We start from the raw sequence: 20,088 nt of genomic DNA, 5'->3' as shown, positions 1-20,088 counted from the left end.
TGTGTTAACAGTGGTCATTTGCCTACATTCTGTTACTGTATTCCAGTAAGCCAGAAGTTGCACGGAACAAAGCGGACAGGACTCCTGAATCCCATTTGACAGAGTTTATCTTTCCAATTTACTTAAAAACAAATGCAACCAAAATTATAGATACTAAAGAAGTTTGGTGTCTCTCTGTGTGCAGGCTGAAAGGCAAATCTCCTCCTCTCAAAAAAAGAAGCACCAAATCAAACGAGTCCCATACCCATTCTAGCTTGGATATAGCTTGAAGAGGGGTTTGCCTCCAATCCCCAACTCTTGCCCTCCGTGCTTCAAAGGCAAACCACCCCATTTTTATTTATTTTTTACAAAAGTGGCAAAAAAGGCTCATTAACTCCATTCCGTATTTGAAACGATACACCAGAGCATGGGTAGGCAAACTAAGGCCCAGGGGCTGGATATGGCCCAATCGTCTTCTAAATCTGGTCCGCAGACATTCTGGGAATCAGCATGTTTTTACATGAGTAGAATGTGTCCTTTTATTTAAAATGCATCTCTGAGTCATTTGTGAGGCATAGGAATTCGTTCACTTTTTTCTTCTTCAAAATATAGTCCAGCCCCCCACAAGGTCTGAGGGACAGTGGACTGGCCCCCTGCTGAAAAAGTTTGCTGCCCCCTACCCCAGAGCATGGCTTGAGGCTTTGAGAATTTGACATGTCTGCACAGCTAACATGGAGAGCTCTTCCCCAATTAATATACTCTTGTGTTCCCTTCTGGCTTCAGACTGCCCACAGCTTGGACATTCATTTGCAAGTTTCTATTAAATATTTTCATTATTTGGATGTTTTATGCCACTTTGCTTCTCTAAAGCCTGACTTATTGTTGCTCGACATTTATGAGAAAAAATAATATAGGTTGTTCCAAATTAAAATGCCAGTCATCCCTGATTTAAGTAAACATAATATGCCCTCTGATCATAAGATGGTCTGTCCCAAGCTAAATGCAGCTCATCTTTAAAACTAGTTGTTTACTAAATTAAAACAAAGCCTATTAATTAGAGAATCATTGCAGAGCAATGTACACCATATAAACATTAAATTAAAACAGAGTAACAGTATTTTCATTAGGGAGCTTAAAATAAAATACAAAAAAATGTAATAGCCAAGTACTCAGATTGCTTTATATGTTGATGTCTGCCCTATTCCTTTGAAAAAGGATGGGCTATATGCCCAATTGAATAAATTAATGATGAATTATGAAAAGGGGGACATAACAAAGTGGATCACCACTCTGTTAACAATAAAGACAGAGCAAAGAAAAATGAAACAATACATAGAAAAGGGCTACAGCAGAGACCCTATATCCTTGATAGACTCCTACCCCATTCCCATAGTAAATAATGCTTATGAGAACTGCACATCAAGGAGGGGACTCAGACTGAGGGTTTGAGGCTTTTCAGCATTTCTGCCAGTGTATATTATTTGTATAAATAAACCTTAGGATTATTTTTAGCAAATCCTGCCAGCCTGTAAGATTTGTTTTTCCAGTAGTGCTCGAAGAAGCCCATGGATCTGCCTCTAGGCTAAACCATGACAACATATTTCTGAACCTGTCACTCCATTTATTTTAATATTTTGTGTTTCCTTCTTCTGAATGTGAACTAGCTGCCGTCTTAATCAGATTTTGGTCCTACTAGTGCCTTGCATGAAACAAATTCAGGATACAGAATTTCAGCTACTAAGTTGCACACATGCTGGTTGATGGAGGCTAATATAACCCAGGTCATTGATCTCTGCTGTACAACGCAAGCCTGCACAACTTGTGACCCACAAATAGTGTCAGTTCTTGGAATAAATAAATAAATAAATATAATATAATATTGGGTAGGATCCAGAGTAGAACCTTTCAGGAAAGGAACAGAACTTTCAAAAAAAATGCTCTGTACTACAGCATGTTTACCTGTCAACTACCACCTAGCAACACACCCACAGGCCAGCACAAATAGCTCTCTCCGCAATCCAGACTACAATTCTATTGCAAGCAGAAAAGGAGAGATAGAAAGGGCTAGAAGTCTTACACTAAATATATCATTCATTTGCAGAGGAACATTACATTTGCTGCTTGCTCACTTTGATCACTCTTCCCAAGCCAAGTTGATAATCAAAGGCCAGTATCTCAAGCCTTATGAACTGCATGCTCTTGTAGTCCTCTTCTTGCAGATAACAGAATGCTGCCCAGGGAAACACCAATGCAGCAGCTAACAATTCTGAACACACAAGGGTGTTCACTTTGATGGGTTTTTTTCCTGAGTCAGGCTGTTGCACTAGTCTAGAAAATGGCACAAGTGCTAACTCTGTCATTAGGAAGCCCAGTCTGTCATTTTAACTAGAGTTGATCAACAGTCTCACTCCTAATGAAGATTCATTCACCGTCCAAGAAGTCACATTACAATTCTAGTCCTCCAATGCTGCTGCCTTGGTTACATATTTCAGAAATAACTAGATCCTTGTTAAACACCAAGAACCTCTCACTACATTTTGCAAATCCCTGCTATATATTTCTTCTGCTTTGCATGCAGAAATGTGCACTACATATCTTTGTAAAATGCATTTTTTGTTTTACTTGTTGTTCTTGGACAACTGCAGGTCACTGCAAACAAAAGTAATCTTTTATGCTTTCTTTTATCTATATGGTGGGACATTCAATAAAGCATTTGTAGAATATCAGCTATTAACAAATATACAGACTGCACAAACATTATTTTGGGTGCTATCAAGCATTCTTCTTCTTCCCCTATCAGTCCAACATCAGCCTCCCCAGAATTCTCATCATCATTTCACATTAGAACCCGAAACTGCTTCTCACATTTTTCTTTAGCAACTACCATCCTAAACTAATATTTCAGCACACTCTGCTTGGTGGTAGATACAACTTCTAGAGTGATTCTGGGTATTTATACCCAGAAAAGAATTTATAGCAAACAGAAAGGAGCCAGAACTGCTGCTATTCATCAGAGACTGAGACTAATGTCATAATCAAGGTTCCAGCATTAAGAGCAGAATTTTAACAGAAAGTTTAAAATATTTTAAAAGCTGTGCTGCTTACTGTTCTAAAAAGAGTCCTAAAACATTTAATCTTACAAAGACTTTAATTGCAATTAGTGGAAGAATTACAGTGAGGTTTAACATTGCATTGATGAGGAAAACAAAACCCTCTGCTTTGAGGGTTTCATGTTTATTGGCATTATAACCAAAATGTCAACTACACTGAACTCCAGAACTATTTGTTCATGATGTAATGAAGCAGTGAAAATTCCAAGTGGGCTAAGAACCCTTCTGCAAGATATTACATAGGAAGCTGATACTAGTTCAAATGCAACAATGTATAGCCCTGTTCAGTTTACTTCTATGAGCATAGTGAGGTTGTTTTCTTCTTTTTAAAGTTTTTGCACAATAAGAACATTTTCAGCTCAGGATGCCTATGATGAAATGTTTTATGAGGCATATGAAAAATTAGCATACAGTAACCTTCACTTTTTTTTTTTCTTTTACAACAATGGGGAAAAGTTGCCTTAAGCTTTTCAAGATAGCTGCAATATGGATATTCTCAAAAAACTCTTCTTAAAAGGTCTTTCACTTGTGATAAATTTCAGCAAACACTTCTGAAAGCTGCAACGTTTCAGTTCATATAAATCAAGAAATCCATGAGCTTCACTCATTGTCAAGTGTGTGCCATATTTGGCTTCCTTTTTAAAAGCTATCCCACCTTCCTTGATCAGCATTGAAAAATAATATTCTACAGAAGAGAAAAGACTCTTTGAGAAAAGAGACTGAACCTTCAACCTTTATGTTTCTTATTTTGCTTCCTATCTAGAAGCCTTCCTATACAGGACTTCCGGGTTGGCGCGAACAGCTAATGGCGGATTCCCTCCGAGCTCCGGAGGGAATCGGCTCCGCTAGGGACGGGTCCTGCCGCGACGGCGACGCGGGGACCCTCAAAAACCTCAGGTGCGGATGCCTGAGGACCTGGTGACTCGGTGGGCACCTTAAGCGCCCTCCCCGATTCACGAAGAGCCTTTTTAAAGGCTACGGAGAGGATACGGAGAGTGGCGTGGTGCTGAGAGTAAACCGCTACCCCAGCGGAGCGGAGCCGTGTGCCATGGCTGAAGAGCGCTGACTTGCTTCCTTGAAAATTTGGACTGAAAGAATTACCCGTGAGTAAGACGGATTGGGACTTTAAAAATTCTTCCCTGAATTGGAGACGACCGGGGGGTGTGCTAAAAGGAAGTCCGCACCCCCCCCTGCAGACGATCTAAGCAATGACATAAGAGCTAAGCTGGAGAGCCTACCCTTGGTGGGGTGAGTTAAAAAGGACACTAACTTTCAAGATTTAGTTAAAGGAAATTTTGTGCTGGAGAGTGGAGTTTTGGAGACCCTCTTTATGTTTTGAACAACCCCCCCTCCCGGGCTCGGGAACGTCCTGCCTTTGTGCCTGTGTAAGAGCTGCGGAGTTTGACAGCTGTCAAAGCTGTCAAACGGGCAGTTTAAAGCGGAAAAATCACTATTTAAGATCCCTCTGGATTAAGACGAGTTATAATTGAGTTAAAATTGTTGGAAACAAAGTAACAATAACAAGCTAAAGGACTGTTGGAGAAAAGACTAATAAGTAACCAGATTCCCTCTAGGGGGAATTCTGTGAAACTACAATGGATACAATGGCTGTGGATGGAAAGTTACTAGTGGAAATCGAAAGGATGTTTCAATTGGTGGGAACCTTACAAGAGCAGAGCTTAGCCATGAATAAACAACTTAACATTATGACCTTGGGAACAGGCAACTCTGCTGTTTGTATTGAGGACCTGAATGAGAAAGAATCCACAGCTGAATGGGAAACAATGTCTACAGAGGTGGAAGAGACTAAACAAGAAAAAGAGAAAGTAACCTTGGGAAGCAACAACCAAAAGCTGACATCTGTGGAACACAAGCAAGGAGACTCTGGGAACATATCTACCACAAGTCTGCGAAAGACGCAGAAGAAGAAGGAGGAGGTTCTGGGACAATATGTACAGGAACTTAAAATAAAGAAATATGATTGGGGCCTCCTTTTGGACTTTGACTTTGAGGATACAGGCTTTGTGGAAGTACTCCAGCAGTTGCTTTCAAATCTCCTTGTGGGAAGAGAATATGTTTTGATGGTGAAAGATCTTTTTCCAGACTCGACGACTGACATAAAGGACAACCAGCGAGACCGGCGGAGAGGGACTGAAAGGGACTTGAAAGCCTCGGACGTGAGGAACCCAGGCTGAGAATCTTGACTTTGGATTTTTATTGGGAAGGGACAAAAACCGGGGATGGGAGGGAGGGAAGAGGAGATTCTTAAAAACTCTTAAGACTTTCATGTTTGGTTAATATGACTTTTATTCAAGACAAAATGAAAAATCGATGGAAGAGAACTTAAGTCCAACTTAGGAAAACCAATTTTTTTATTAGAAAAGAGGCAACAAAATGAATAAGATGGTTAAGAGGAGAAATACCAACTTGCTGATATAATCTTGGGAATTGGGATGCACGAGGGGGGGGTGGGGGGAAGTCAGGGAACAAGGTTATGAGAAGAGGATCTGCTGAATCTATACATGTTTGTGTCTTGTGTTATTGTTGTGTTTGTATTGTCTTTATAAAAGCGGAAAACCCAATAAAAATTTTTTAAAAAAAATATAGAAGCCTTCCTATACAGTGGTACCTCGCAAGACGAACGCCTCGCAAGACGGAAAACCCGCTAGACGAAAGGTTTTTCCGTTTTGGAGGCGCTTCGCAAAACGAATTTCCCTATGGGCTTCCTTCGCAAGACGAAAGCCCATAGGGAAATCTCCGGGACAGCGGGGAAGCGCAGCGCGTCTTCCCCACTGTCCTTGGACCTCCTCCGAAGGCTGGCGGCGGGCGGAGAGACCTCCTCCCGCCGCCAGCCTTCGTTTCTCCGCTATCCCAGACGGCTTTTGAAGGCAGGCGGGGGGGAGCAAAGACTTTCACCCCCCGCCCGCCTTCAGAAGAGGTCCAGGACCTCTTCTGAAGGCCGGCGGGGGCAAAAGTCTTTGCTCCCCCCTGCCTGCCTTCCCGGGAGAGCGGAGAAACACAGCGCCTTTCTCCGCTGTCCCGGAGGGCTTTTGAAGGCAGGCGGGGGGGAGCATAGACTTTCTTTTTTTTTTTTTAAAGAATTTTTATTAGTTTTACAGAATTTTTAAGAACAAACAAACACTTAAAAAGACATACAAACACGTATAATTTCATAACGTTTTTTCATAAACCTCTTTTCTGAGACTCCCCCATACCCCCCCTTTCTGCAGAAGAAGAAGAAGAAGAGAAGAGTTTGGATTTGATATCCCGCCTTTCACTCCCTTTAAGGAGTCTCAAAGCGACTAACATTCTGCATCCCAATGTCCATAATTTTATAGCAACTCCCAATAGGGAGCATAGACTTTCGCCCCCCGCCCGCCTTCAGAAGAGGTCCAGGACCTCTTCTGAAGGCCGGCGGGGGCAAAAGTCTTTGCTCCCCCCTGCCTGCCTTCCCGGGAGAGCGGAGAAACGCAGCGCCTTTCTCTGCTTTCCCGGAGGGCTTTTGAAGGCAGGCGGGGGGGAGCATAGACTTTCGCCCCCCGCCCGCCTTCAGAAGAGGTCCAGGACCTCTTCTGAAGGCCAGCGGGGGGCAAAAGTCTTTGTCCCCCCTGCCTGCCTTCCCGGGGGCTTTTAAATCGCCCCGGGACAGCGGAGAAGTCCCCCGCTGTCCCGGGGCTTTTTAAAATGCTGGCGGGTGGCAGCGGAGGCTTCGCTCCCGCCCGCCAGCATTTTAAGATCGCCCCGGACAGCGGAGAAGTCCCTCGCTGTCCCGGGGCTTTTTAAAATGCTGGCGGGCGACAGCGGAGGCTTCGCTCCCGCCCGCCAGCATTTTAAGATCGCCCCGGACAGCGGAGAAGTCCCCCGCTGTCCCGGGGCTTTTTAAAATGCTGGCGGGCAGCAGCGGAGGCTTTGCTCCCGCCCGCCAGCATTTTAAGATCGCCCCGGACAGCGGAGAAGTCCCCTGCTGTCCCGGGGCTTTTTAAAATGCTGGCGGGCGACAGCGGAGGCATCGTGCCCGCCCGCCAGCATTTTAAGATCGCCCCGGACAGCGGAGAAGTCCCCCGCTGTCCCGGGGCTTTTTAAAATGCTGGCGGGCGACAGTGGAGGCATCGCTCCCGCCCGCCAGCATTTTAAGATCGCCCCGGACAGCGGAGAAGTCCCCCGCTGTCCCGGGGCTTTTTAAAATGCTGGTGGGCGACAGCGGAGGCATCGCTCCCGCCCGCCAGCATTTTAAGATCGCCCCGGACAGCGGAGAAGTCCCCCGCTGTCCCGGGGTTTTTTAAAATGCTGGCGGGCAACAGCGGAGGCTTCAGTCCCGCCTGCCAGCATTTTAAGATCGCCCCGGACAGCGGAGAAGTCCCCCGCTGTCCCGGGGTTTTTTAAAATGCTGGGGGTGGGAAGAAAAGCCCTTGGTCCCCCCCCCCAGCCTTCAGAAGAGGTCGGGGGACAGACTGTCCCCGGACCTGGTCTGAAGTCGGTTTTCCTAGGAACGCATTAATTGATTTTCAATGCATTCCTATGGGAAACCGTGCTTCGCAAGACGGAAAAATCGCAAGACGACAAAACTTGCAGAACGAATTAATTTCGTCTTGCGAGGCACCACTGTACGCTTACACCTCGGACTTATTTGGTCAGCTGCAGCCCCTTCCTGTTTCGAAAAGCTGTCTCTATGACTTTCTGCGCCTGTTTGGGCTTCCGGGGAGCTTTGGCTGTGTTCCAGCTTGCTCTCTGTTCCTCCCTTATCAGCCAGCCATCTAAGATCAGGGGGAGTCAACGCTGGCAGCTGCGGGCTCTCCTGTGCTGGCTTGAAAGCCCAGCCTCCCTGTTCCTGACTGCATTCTGCAGACGGCTGCAAGATTACACTTGGAGCTGGTGTGTTCATGACACGTAAGCATCATCCTTTGCTAGGTTTTCTGTTTTAACAGTTGAGAAATTAACCCTCAGTTACCCCATGCTGAATTGATGTCATAGCATGGATATCTGAGAAGTTAATCCAAACGGTGAGACCCAACTTGAAGCAACTTGAAGGAAACATTTTCTTGCAGCTGGATTCATGAACTTCACTATTGCTTTCTAGTGAGGGGCATACAGCCAACAAATTCTAGTTTGGCAATATGACAAACTCCTTTGAAAAGAAGCTACTTATTCACTCAAAGCAATTTCAAGATGAAAGACAGTCAGACCCTAGAGCCATATTCTTCTTTCCATAATAACAATTCCTCTAAGAGTATATCCATAGGATCTGAAGCCAATTCAATATGTGGCTTCTTGTGGCTACTCTGGTTCCCCCAGTGAGTAAGAACACAATAAGAGTGCTGCTGGATCAGATCAAAGGCCATCTAGTGTCACTTTCTGTTCTTATCGTGGCGTGCCTGATATCAGTGGAAATACTGATAGCACTCTTTCGCTCATGAGTCCCAGCAACTAATATTCAGGGACATTAAGCCAGGTACTGGAGGTAATATAGCCACTAAGATTAGTAGCCATTATTGACCTATGATAGGAGATAGAGAGTTTTATCCTTTTGATTTTCCAGACATTTCAAAAGCCTTTTTACCATCAATTATGATAAATTAAGCTGGAAATAGGAGCACTACCCTGCAGTAGGTCTGCTCTTACCGTTTTACCTGTGCTAGATAGGCAAGGATATTTGTGCAAGCTTCTTAACTACTTTACAGAATTTGAAAGTTTAAGATTGCTCTTCAGGAAGGAACTTCATTTAGTTAGAGTCATTGATAAAAGATATTGTATTTTCATAGGCAAGCAGCTCCATACAGTTGTAGGGATGCACAATAACAAGGGTTTAAGGAACGACTAGTAAAATAACCTGCAGCCAAGCAAGGGGAGATTGGGGTGGTTTCTCTGCATCGGATGGAATGCATTGTAGTCTGTATTCTGCTACATCCCTGACATGCCTCTCTGTCTCTCCGAGTGCTTTTAAGTAGTAAGTTTGTCCCCTACAGCATGGAGCAGATTGCACCAAAATGACTAACATTTTCAAAACAACTTAATGAGAGAAGAAGATACCTTACAGCCTCTTAGAAGATGTTCACCCTCACCTTGTCTTCCAATGACACGAGTTGAACGTACTATCACTATACTCAGCATGTTTTCTAAAAAACAAAGTAACATAGCAGTTCTTTTCTGCATTTTTGTTGGCTTGCCATCTTCTTTTGTTATGGGAAGTAGGAGTTTTCCATTTACTAGGACAACAAATCAATACCTCCAGTGCTCTCCCACACAAACACAGCCATGAAAGGCAAATGGCTGATAGTTAATTCTTTAATGACAAAAGCAACACTTACAGCACTTCCTAAGATGCACCAAATGCACACGTGCACACACTTCTTGCACCAACATAGCTGGCATTAACTTTTCCAGGTTCACACCTGGCGGAGCAGTTGAAGCAACAGTAGGAGCATGCCCTCCCCTGGGCTTATGTATCCTTGTCTGATGGTGTGCATGCCTGTAACCTGAGACTGACTTCTCCTGCACAGAGGTTGCCCCTCCACTTCCCTCTTCAAGACCCTCCTGGTTCTAGGAGACAGTAGGACAGGGGATGATGGGGATTTGATCAGTTCACCCGTCACATGAAGAGCCTCTTTCTCTGCTTCTGACACATCCTGCCCCCCTCTCCACCTTTGACTGACCCTTCCCCTTCCCTCTGTCCTGGCTCCTGCGTTGTGGGTGGCATCAAACCCCATAAATCACTGCCCCCCTCTCCTGGGTCAGCCTCCAGACCCCCTGTCTCCATCACACACTCACCAGAGCCCTGTCGTCCCTGACAGGCTGTGACCTGTACACAACTAAATGGGGGTAAAATCTACTGAACACTGTAGGATTTTCTTCCAAGTCCATGGACAGGGATAGCCTGATGACTGCAGTCCATGTGTTGGTAACCTTGAGGTTGGATAACTGCAATGCACTCTATGTGGCAGCCATTAAGTCGTGAGCCACCCCAGAGCTAACTGCTTTGGTATGGATGATGAAGTCCCCCAACACTAGCAGTCTGGAAGTCCTCAACACCACCTCCAAGATCAGCTCAGGCAGCAAGACTGCTGGGCAGCAAAGTGGGAGGTAACCAGCAGAATCCCTAATCTGTCCCGATTACGCAACACCAGGAACAAACACTCTGGACCCCCACTGAACTAGACAGAGAGCCTGGCGAAACATAAATATATAAATTTATTTATGTATTTTAGACTATTTTATTCTCATTTTTAAGATGCATGCAAAACGGAGCACACCCATAAAAATGCAGAGAACAAAAGCTTTCCTTGGCACCCATCCATCAAGAATAGGTAAGAAGAAATTATATAAATCCCATGTGATGCAATGGGTGCAATTTTATGACCCAGTAGAATCGCCTTTTAGCTCCAATGAATCTTTTAAATTCCCTTAAAACATAAAGGAGATTAAATATTCATGAAGCTTTCCTAACAATAAACTCAAACTAATTTCTCTTCCGGCTGCAACTTTGTCTTCTTTGTAACTGGCACCTTTAGTCTGAAAATATCTCATACTGAGATCCCATCAAAATAGCTAAAAATGGTGAGGATTCCCCAGAGTTGTAATTTTGATCCAATTTTGTCTAATTCTTCTGTCAAATTTGCATCTTGCTGTTGTCCAAAAGAACATTCATCACACACAAAACCCTCTTCTCTCTTTGTGCTCTTAAAGAAAAGGTACAAAGATTCACTAAGACCTGAAGTGAGGAAGTTTTTTATCACAAATTCTTCATTTGGGTGCTAAGTGATCTGCTTTATTTTCTCCATCTCTTGATGCTAGATTAACATAAATGGTTTTTATTGGAAAACAATTTTCCTTTTGTTAAATTCAGCTGATTACCTCTAATAGATGAAGTTAAACTGATCATTGCCATTCCTTTTTTAAAAAGCACAGATTTAAAAGTGTTGCCTCCTCCTGAAGGTTTTGTTCTCTGGGGAGGAAGGAAAAGTTAGTGCCAACATCAGAATGCTTCTCAACTTAAAAACCATGATGATTCTCTCCCCCCCCCTCCCTATTTCACACACCATTTCAATATGAATTGGAATTAGAAATAATAAAGTGGCAATGTGAACACACCCTTTAGTCTCTTCTGCACAATATCATGTTTGTGTCCCATCTCTTGCTCTATGTGGTATAGCTCACCTGTCCACCTCCTGCCCAAAACGATTATAATCAAGGGGCTACCAACACTGCAGGGGGGGGGCAACTGGAAAAGGGGGAAGGGAGGGCCAAGTTCAAGCAACAGCTCCCAGCCCAGCTAGAACTGACTCTCCATCCCAGATTGCCTCCCAAGGACCAAGGAGGCTGCCCAATCCTCAAATGGGGTTTTGCAAAGGTTTTAGAAAACTTTAACAAGGGATCAGAGAAGAAGCATGTCAAACAATTTGAGATCCCTGAATGATTTAGGGAATAACAAATGCCAAGACTTAAAAGCAAGAATGTGAAGTGTAACAGGCCTATATCAGTGAAGCTAAACAGGGCTTATTCCCTCCGTGCCCCGCCCCCCTGCCAAATCTGTTCTGGGAGTACCCTGGGCATCTGGAAAGATTTCGGGCATAGACAAAAGTCCTTGAAACCAACAGGACTTCACTGGATACAACCCATCAAACTGAAATAATACAGCACATGCTCCATAACCATTTTTTAGGTTCAGGCTAAATCAGATATCAAGGTGAAGTACCAACTTCAGGCTGAAAACACTGCTCAGAAATATATTTACATTCTTGAATAGAAATCCCAGCATAAAGATTTGTTTGATTAAGGGTACAAGAGTCCTCTTAAACCAAAACAGTTTAAGGGTTCAGGACTTCAAAATTCACTATGTGGATTTTAGAATCAGACTTTGGGAGTGGGATGCTACCAAACCTATGTGAAATATCTAATATGTTGAGGATTTCACAATTTATGCTGGAATACAGAGAGTTCTTTTTGCACTGTCTCTCAGCTAAAGCCATTCTTTTAACTGCATATACCTTCTTTATGATCATGACAAGTCTTTAGAGAAGATGATTGACAACCAGCAGGTAATATGATGTCATTGCACTATTATCTGGTTTGAATGTGCAGATAAGTAAACCAGACTGTTAGTCAGTTAGACAGAAAATCAAATTTAGAAAGGGAGTTTGCTTTAAAGGGAGACGGCTAGATTTTTAAACAAATAAAGACATGCATAATTCACTTTTTCCTCAAGCTATGCTAGCTATATCTACAAGGTAATTACTATTACTTTGTTCATTTACTATTTGTTATTTGCTCCCTTACACAGTAATAGTACATACTTCTTCATTTGAGATTTGTAAGCAGTGGCTGGCCACATAGCATGGATGCTGCAGTAGCAGGTTTCCTGAACTGTCAAGAGATTAGACTAGACTTTTGGGGTTCCTGACATGATTCTGTGAACATAAGAATTGTAGCTGAGCATATCATGAAGCAGAACATTCTAGAAAAGTCTGCCTCTCCCAAAGTTCAAAGTAAGGAAGATTCCATTCAGGTGCATAACCAGTAAAGTTGCACAATTTGATTCAAAACCATCCTAGACTGCAAACATATGCATTAACAAAACATTACATGGGAAAAACCATGTGTTCACCCAGGGGCATCCTTCTGACATCTTCCAATGCGCCCCACCAGGGGGCGCATTGGAAGATGGCCGACAATAACATCTCTCCGACTCCCTTACCCCCCCCCCCAGGGAATGGGGGGGACTGCCTTGCCAGCGGTGTCCATAATTCACCCCCGGATTCGAAAGAAGGGGGTGTGAGCACTTGGCACGAAGCCCTCGAGTGAGGCCGGCTCTCCCGGACGCTGTCTCTAATTCGCGCACTGGTTCGCATTAGCTCGGAATATATAATTGGAAAGAAGCTAATGCACATACATGAAGTGAAGATCGGGAGTAAAGACTGCTGATTAATGGATCTCTGTGAGCGGAGCGAGGGGGAAAACAATAAATCAAGTGAAGAATCATCATTAAAAGACTGGTACGTTGGTGTGAAACGGAGTACCAATGTGAGTACCAATAACCCTCCCCTCCAGAGAGAAGAATCGTTGCAAATTATTAATCACAAGCAGGAGATCAAGAACTGTGTGGAAATGATCAAAGAGAGGAAGTTTTATGACGCAGTTACAAATGGTGTTTCGCTAAGACAGGCTTGCCTATAGAAGGACGAGGGGGAGGAGGACCAGGGTCATCAGAATGTGAATGTATGGTTATCGGAATGTGATCTGGACCTGGCAGGGCCCCCTGAGATATGTTTGGCAAGCCTGGGGAAATCAACGGACAGACGGAGGGAATGTTCTTTATGGAGGTGTGGAAATGGCGTCTGTTCTTTATGTGATATGATTTTTGGAGAGTGTAAAACCCACACAGAGGATGTTTGTTTTCAACCCGCTTGTGAAGACTATCAAAGATCGCAAAGAAAGGAATATATGATAACAACAAGAAGATGAGGAAAGTAACAAAGAGACTATCTGGACAGAACTGGATAGAACTGTTTAATTAAAGTAGCAACATGAGTGATGTTTGGTCCCCTTTCGGAGCTTGATGTATGGGTACCCCCCAACAAAAATTTAAAAATCTGGCTGTATAATTTGGAATTAATGTGATTTGGAATTAATGTGATTTGATTGGCCTGTTAATAAAAACTATATTAAAAAAGACATTTCTAGTGCAGTGAGACAGCACATTCCACAGTATCATCCAAGGAAGGATTGGAGTTTTCCAACTTGTTCAAGCCCTTGTAATTATTATTAGCATTAGTATATATTGATTTATATACTAAGGGATGGGTAGTACCTCTGGTGGGGGACACTTTGTGCTCCTCCTGGGGTAGTTGGTCCACATTTGGTCCCTACCCTGCACTCAGTTCTCACCTGTAGTTCCTAGAAGCTGTCACACAGCATGTGACAGTAGCCACACCCCGGGAACTGCTTCAACTGGCTAGCTATACCAGGTGAGGATAGCTGATGGGTCTCAAACCCTCGGTGAGTTAGGGACTTCCCCTGCATGCAAAGAAGGCAATGGCAAATTGAGTGGACGAGACCAATAGTGGGTCCAACGGTCAAGAAGGTGGTTTCTGCACATGCTGTAGAGGAAAGTGAGGGGCAGATGGGGCTTCTCAACCTGAGAAGGTAGTCTATCTAGAAGAAGGAAAACTGATCCTCTGCTGCCTTGCAGGATATCTTCAGGAGAAGAAAAGGCTAAGGAATAAAACTTATACAAATATGGAGTGGCGTCCCTAAGATGGTTATATATGCCTCCTTCTGGCAACTCCTGCAGATAAGCTGGTGCCAACCATATTGCTCTGCTTTTTTTGGACCACAACAGCAAGGCCAAGAAGGGGATCATGTCGTCTGGGCAGCCCAGAACCTCCATGCACACTGCCCAGGCTTGAACCCTGGGAAGGTCACTTTGGTGCTGCTAACACAGGAGTCTGCCTTTCCTCCTGGGGGACACTCCATTGTCTCTCAGGACAGAAGAATGCCAATAATATACCCCAACTTTTTTCCCTGAAAGCGACTCAAAGCAGCTTACAGACAAAACAAATGAAACAGCTAAATAGACAAATGCTCACTTTCTCCTTGGAACTTTCTCTTTATAATTCCTCTACAGTTACAAGCTTTGGATTACTAGTATCCCTTTGTTCTTGGTTTTGTTGATGTCCTTTAATGTAGGGTCAGAGCTTTCTTCAGTCTGTTTACTGGAATTACCCAATTATCAGCTCCTGCCTAAAGCTGCAAATTATCTTTAGAATAGCCATTAATATACCAAGAGTTTCTGGAATGTGTTGAAAGCTCCTTTCCCCCGGCTTAGATCCAGTGCTCACACTCTTATCAGCATAGGAGCCACAGCTGCACAACACCTTCCAGCTCCACTGCAGTAACATAGGATACAGGAGGAGCCCATGCAAGCATCTATACCCAATAACATTTGTTTATGGGGGCAGGGGTCTCCCATGATTCTCACATTATATGGGAATGAATCAACTGCTAGCGCTCCTGTACCAGTGGAAAAATGCAAAAACCCAGTCTTAAATTTCTGTACAGAACAATTAGATTCTCTGTCATTTATTCTACTGTTTCTACTGTACATGCAAGCTTACTGGTCAACTTCTCTTTTTATACAGGAATCCAAATACCTTACACTCTTCTTAGGCAATGTCATATGGCAGTTGAGCTGAAAGCCAAAGAGGCATGGAAGAAAATCTGGATGGAGCTGTGTAGTACAGGATAACAGGCTTTTACTATGAGGCAAGAGGCCTCAAATTCTACACAATAAGACAAAGCTGGGTCCAGAGAAAACTCAGGCAAGCAAGGGCAGATTAAGGTGGTTGGGGGGCCTGGTTCAATTCCCAAAATAGGCCACCCTTCCCCCCCAAAATGCATACATGCAATAAGGTACCACAAAAAAATCTAGTGGTATCTTAAAGAGTAACACAATATATTCATTATGGCATGATGGGGAGGACCCTGAGCACATGTAGTTCACAACTTTAAGCAAACTAAGAACTTGGGGGGGGGGGAAACCTTGATAAACAAAAAGAAAACACCCTAAGCATATGCACTTAACTCATCATTGCTTTTGCTCATTTCCTGCATTGGGCCTGTAATCAACTTAGCCTAGCCTACCTCACATGGCTGTTGTGAAGGTGTAGAAGGAAGTATAAAATGGTGGCAAAAGGAAACTTAAGACATCAAACTTTTGTTCCTTTAACCAGACTAATGCACCTTTATTCCATAAGGGGTCATTATTTTCTACTCCTCCACCACCCCACAAATTAGTACAGTTCCAAGGCTTCAACCATTCATACTCTGGCATGATTATTGTGTGTTTTAGATTCCTATGTCCCAATGAAAAAAATAAGGGGTAAGGAAACAATTGGGAACTGCTCTTACTTTTATTTTATCTTCCCCATCCCCCAATTTACTAAACTAGACCAGCTGAAGTACTGAACTGCTGAAGAAGAAAAATGAAAGAAGAGTTTGTTAAGACACTGAAAGATCTTCTGTGTTTCTGCTCTCCACAGTAGTCACAAAGCATCAAGCAATAAAGGTGCTGGCTCTATCCTTTGGCTTGTGCTAAAAGCACAACAAAGCATCTATCTGAGAGTCAGGCATGGTTCCTTTGACACTCCCTTCTCCCACAGACACACAGGCTGACAACAACCATTCAATATAAATAGTACTACAGACCGCACATACGAGATAAATGAAATGATGATTTTTAGGGATGAAGAGGTGACTGAAATAAATAGGGGTTAAGGGACACAGATGCTTTATTAATTATGAGATTTCTCTTTTTTTCCCCCCTGTGGAAGCAGTTTATTGCTGCTGTGAGGATGCTGCACAATTGAAAGTCTCCAGACTTTGTACATAATCATAACTAATGGAGTAAGCATAAGGGGGCTTTCTCTAATAGTCATTTTTATTATGAATAAAATAAAATCCCCAAAGTTTATTTAGCATTACATCTAATGATACACCCGAAATACTATACTATAACAGCAGACAAAAGTTTATACACACACAAATGAACAAACACACACACACACACACACACACACACACACACACACACATTCACTGTATCTTTCCAGTTTTCAAAAAGTTACAATAGCTCTTTCAACAAAAACGCTTTCTCCAAAATACTGCAGCCTCAAATTCAGAGTATTCTAGAGAATAAAAGTACCACACTAGCTAGGCTCTCACTCTGACCCAATCTCCCCAGGCTTTGGAAACCAAACTGACCTGAATGCAATGAAAGACCCATAAAAATTCATCTCCTGTTGGAAGTGGCAAATCTTCCTGTAGCATTTACAGCTGTGGTGTATAGGGACCCATTTATTTCCAGGTTATCACCTTCCACCCACAGCAACATAAAAGAAAGGCTCAGAGACTGACAGGAATCAACAAAAGACCTCATTTCTTCCTGCAATGGCAGAGCAGCTCCTGGGAGAGCTGGGCAATTTGGAACAGTAGCTGAAGGTGGGAAAATGTCAACTATCTGTGAACACAAGGGCCTTTATCCAGATTATTTACAACTATATATAGGAGCTTCTGAGCTATGCTGTTATGCACAGCATCTACTACCTGGACAACACTAATACTGATTACAGTTCAACATTTCAGTTCAGCTTCATCAACAAACTATCATGTCCAGAATAAAACAGGAATAAAATTGCCATGGTGTATGGGGCATTCAGATGTTCTGCTCAGTTCCCTTATTCCTAGTGTGCAGTAGTGGTCATGAAGCCCACTAGATGACTTAGGGCAGTCACTGTCCCTCAGCCTAACCTACCTCAAGATAAAATGGAGAGAGAGAGAGAGAGAGAGAGTACATCAGGTGGTATTAAATGTATAAACAAACAAACAAACTAGGGAAAAGTTTTATTTATTGACTTACTTACTTACTTTGTTGTTGTTGTTATTTTGCCCAGGAAAACCCAAAGCCAAACAAAACACCCCGCAAAGATACATTAAAGCCAAGAGGAGGTGAAATACATTAAAAACATCCTACCCACTTCTAAAAGGCCACAGATAGTTAAAGGCCAAAGGCATGGTTACAGATGAAAGTTTCTGCCTGGTGCCTAAGAACATATTATGATGGCACCAGGCAAGCCTCCCTGGGGAAAGCATTCTACAAATGGGAAGCCACCATAGAAAATACCCATTCTCATGTTACCAACCTCCAGGCTTCTCATGGAGGAGACACAGGAAGAAAGGCCTCAGATGATGACAGCAAGGTCCACCTTGGTTCATATTAGTCTCTTGATGAGATGAAGACCTCAGGGTATGGATTCATGATTGTAGGAAATGTTGCCATTTATTTAAACATACTGTGTTGAAAATCATACATCTTATAATTTTGTATATCGGGAGGTACCAAAACTAGGGCTTTTCATTAACACCCACCATCCCATTCTGAACTATCAATCATATATATGCCAGAAATTTGGGTGTATAGAGGAGGAAAGTGAAGAGGGGAGGAGAGACACTGACCTCCAGCAGAAGGGAGCAAACTTGACTTTACACACTAACTGATTTAAAGGACAATGTGCTAAGCTGGTCTTCAAAAATGAGCCACAATGCAGACAGGGCAAGTCAAAAAAGTCAAAACCTGTTAAATTTAAATCTCATGCTGGTTCATGCTAAACTAGCAGCAAGGGAGTGACTCAAGAGGAGTCAAAACAAAACCCTATAAATGATCAACAAGCTGATGATAAGAGGAGGAAGGAAGAGGTTACATCTTAGTGTAAACTGAAATCAAATTAACTCTTCTGACCATATACTAACTGCTATGTTTTACCCATATACACATGCTGAACTTCCTAAGGAAATTTCTAAAATGATCTCTTTCTTCATTAATAGTATGTTCCTTGTGCTCATCAAGTGATAAAATATTGAATAGGAAATTCCAAAAAATACCTCATGCTACTTAAATAAGAGGAAAACTCCTGTTTCCAATTTGCATCCTGTATCCTTGCATTTTAGCAACATAAGATTATTCAGGCAATTAAAAATTTCTGCTTACCTGATGCATTTACAATCACTGTGTAGAGACATAAAACACAAGGCTTAGACTATTCTACTTAGAGGGAGAACATGTATGAACACAAGCGGCATCATTCCACCAGGTCAAAGCATAATCCTGCATCTCTACTTGTATTTTCTGTGTTGGGAAAATACAGACTGCCTTTTGGGACACAGAGCACTTAATGGACTTGCATACTGTGTGAAATGTAATACAAAGCAGAGGTACATCTTAAAGATGTGCAACCTTCCCTTCAGATTTTAGTGGCATTCCCAAACACATCAATATGTATGTACCACAAAAAAATGAACTACAGAAATAATGTGCAAAAGGAGGAAATACTTAGCGTCCACTGCAAGAAAAACCAGTGATGCAGAAAACACGTCTTAAGTCATAAAAAACTCACTGAAATCTTCTACCAAAGGCCATAATAAGCAAAGTAGGAAATCCAACAGGCATTATTCTCTACTGACCTGGTAATTAGTGGCATGATCAAAATGATTCAGAACGACCTGACCAAGGAAATAATGCTGCCTTTAAAGCTGGCAAAATTGGTGTTTTGATTGTTGTTGTTGCTATAAGTGGAAGTAGAGGGGTGGACTTTTCACTACATTTTTTATTCTGAAATGTGGGTTGCAGCAACAAAGTTTCATGTAAACAAACTTTATATGTGAATAAGTGCTGCCATCTAAAGCTAGTTACTGGACATGCACTGTGTTTAATTCCATAAACTGAATACCAGAGTATCTGAACAGCACTCAAGGCTTTTGCATACAATCCATCACATTTCTTCCTTTATTCTATTAGCTTTCTCAGAGATCATTTCTAGTCAGATTTGATTTGTGCAGTGACGGTACCATGGCCCTGCTCTATAGTTTTGCTGTAGAGCCATTTTTAAACAAAGAACAGCATGGCTCTGTACCCCAGAGAATTGCTCAGCTGGAGGAATATAGGAAGCTGAGATGCCTCAACTAAGACTATTCCCTTCCATCTAGCATACTACAGCTGAGTGGTTCTGCACTGGTGATGTGAAGCAAAATTGTGTTAATCTAGCAAAATTATGTATAACAATGTGTCAGAAGGCAGCAGGAAGCCTTTTTGATTTAGACAAGTCTTCTAAGGAGTGTGCTCATTAGAAAAAGAAATTAGCCAGCAAGGAGCTCTGAAGACAAATAGATCTCTGTTCCATGCAACCATTCACATCACATGCACTATTCATCACACCAGTCATTCATACATCCACATTCCACATGATCCCATCACCACTGACTGCACTAGCTGAAGGAAGTTTGCATTTTCCCAGCAACACAAGATACTTTTTTGATTGCTTGGGGAGTACAGTATTCCTGCAACAGAAGCACAGCCTTAGGGGATGATATATGGCTCCCTCAAAGCAAATAAAAATAACACCTGTGCAAAAATGAACCCAATAATATGGAAATGACCCAAGAGAAACACATGTAT

General features: G+C 42.8%; 1 protein-coding gene and 1 long non-coding RNA gene across 2 annotated transcripts in view; both read right to left on the bottom strand.

Moving 5' to 3' along the window:
* Nucleotides 1-20,088, bottom strand: part of CFAP58 (cilia and flagella associated protein 58) — an 86,891-nt gene that overhangs the window by 18,479 nt on the left and 48,324 nt on the right. The window lies entirely within an intron of this gene.
* Nucleotides 9,139-18,382, bottom strand: LOC308585911. The gene is made up of 4 exons (XR_014007674.1): nt 17,780-18,382; nt 13,968-14,096; nt 10,938-11,028; nt 9,139-9,202 (listed from the first exon to the last, which is right to left on the bottom strand). It is a non-coding gene; the product is annotated as an uncharacterized lncRNA (long non-coding RNA).

This window comes from Podarcis bocagei, assembly GCF_964188305.1.
Source record: "Podarcis bocagei genome assembly, chromosome: 4".
NCBI classification, from domain to species: Eukaryota; Metazoa; Chordata; class Lepidosauria; order Squamata; family Lacertidae; genus Podarcis; species Podarcis bocagei.
This window is presented reverse-complemented; position numbering and strand designations above follow the sequence as displayed.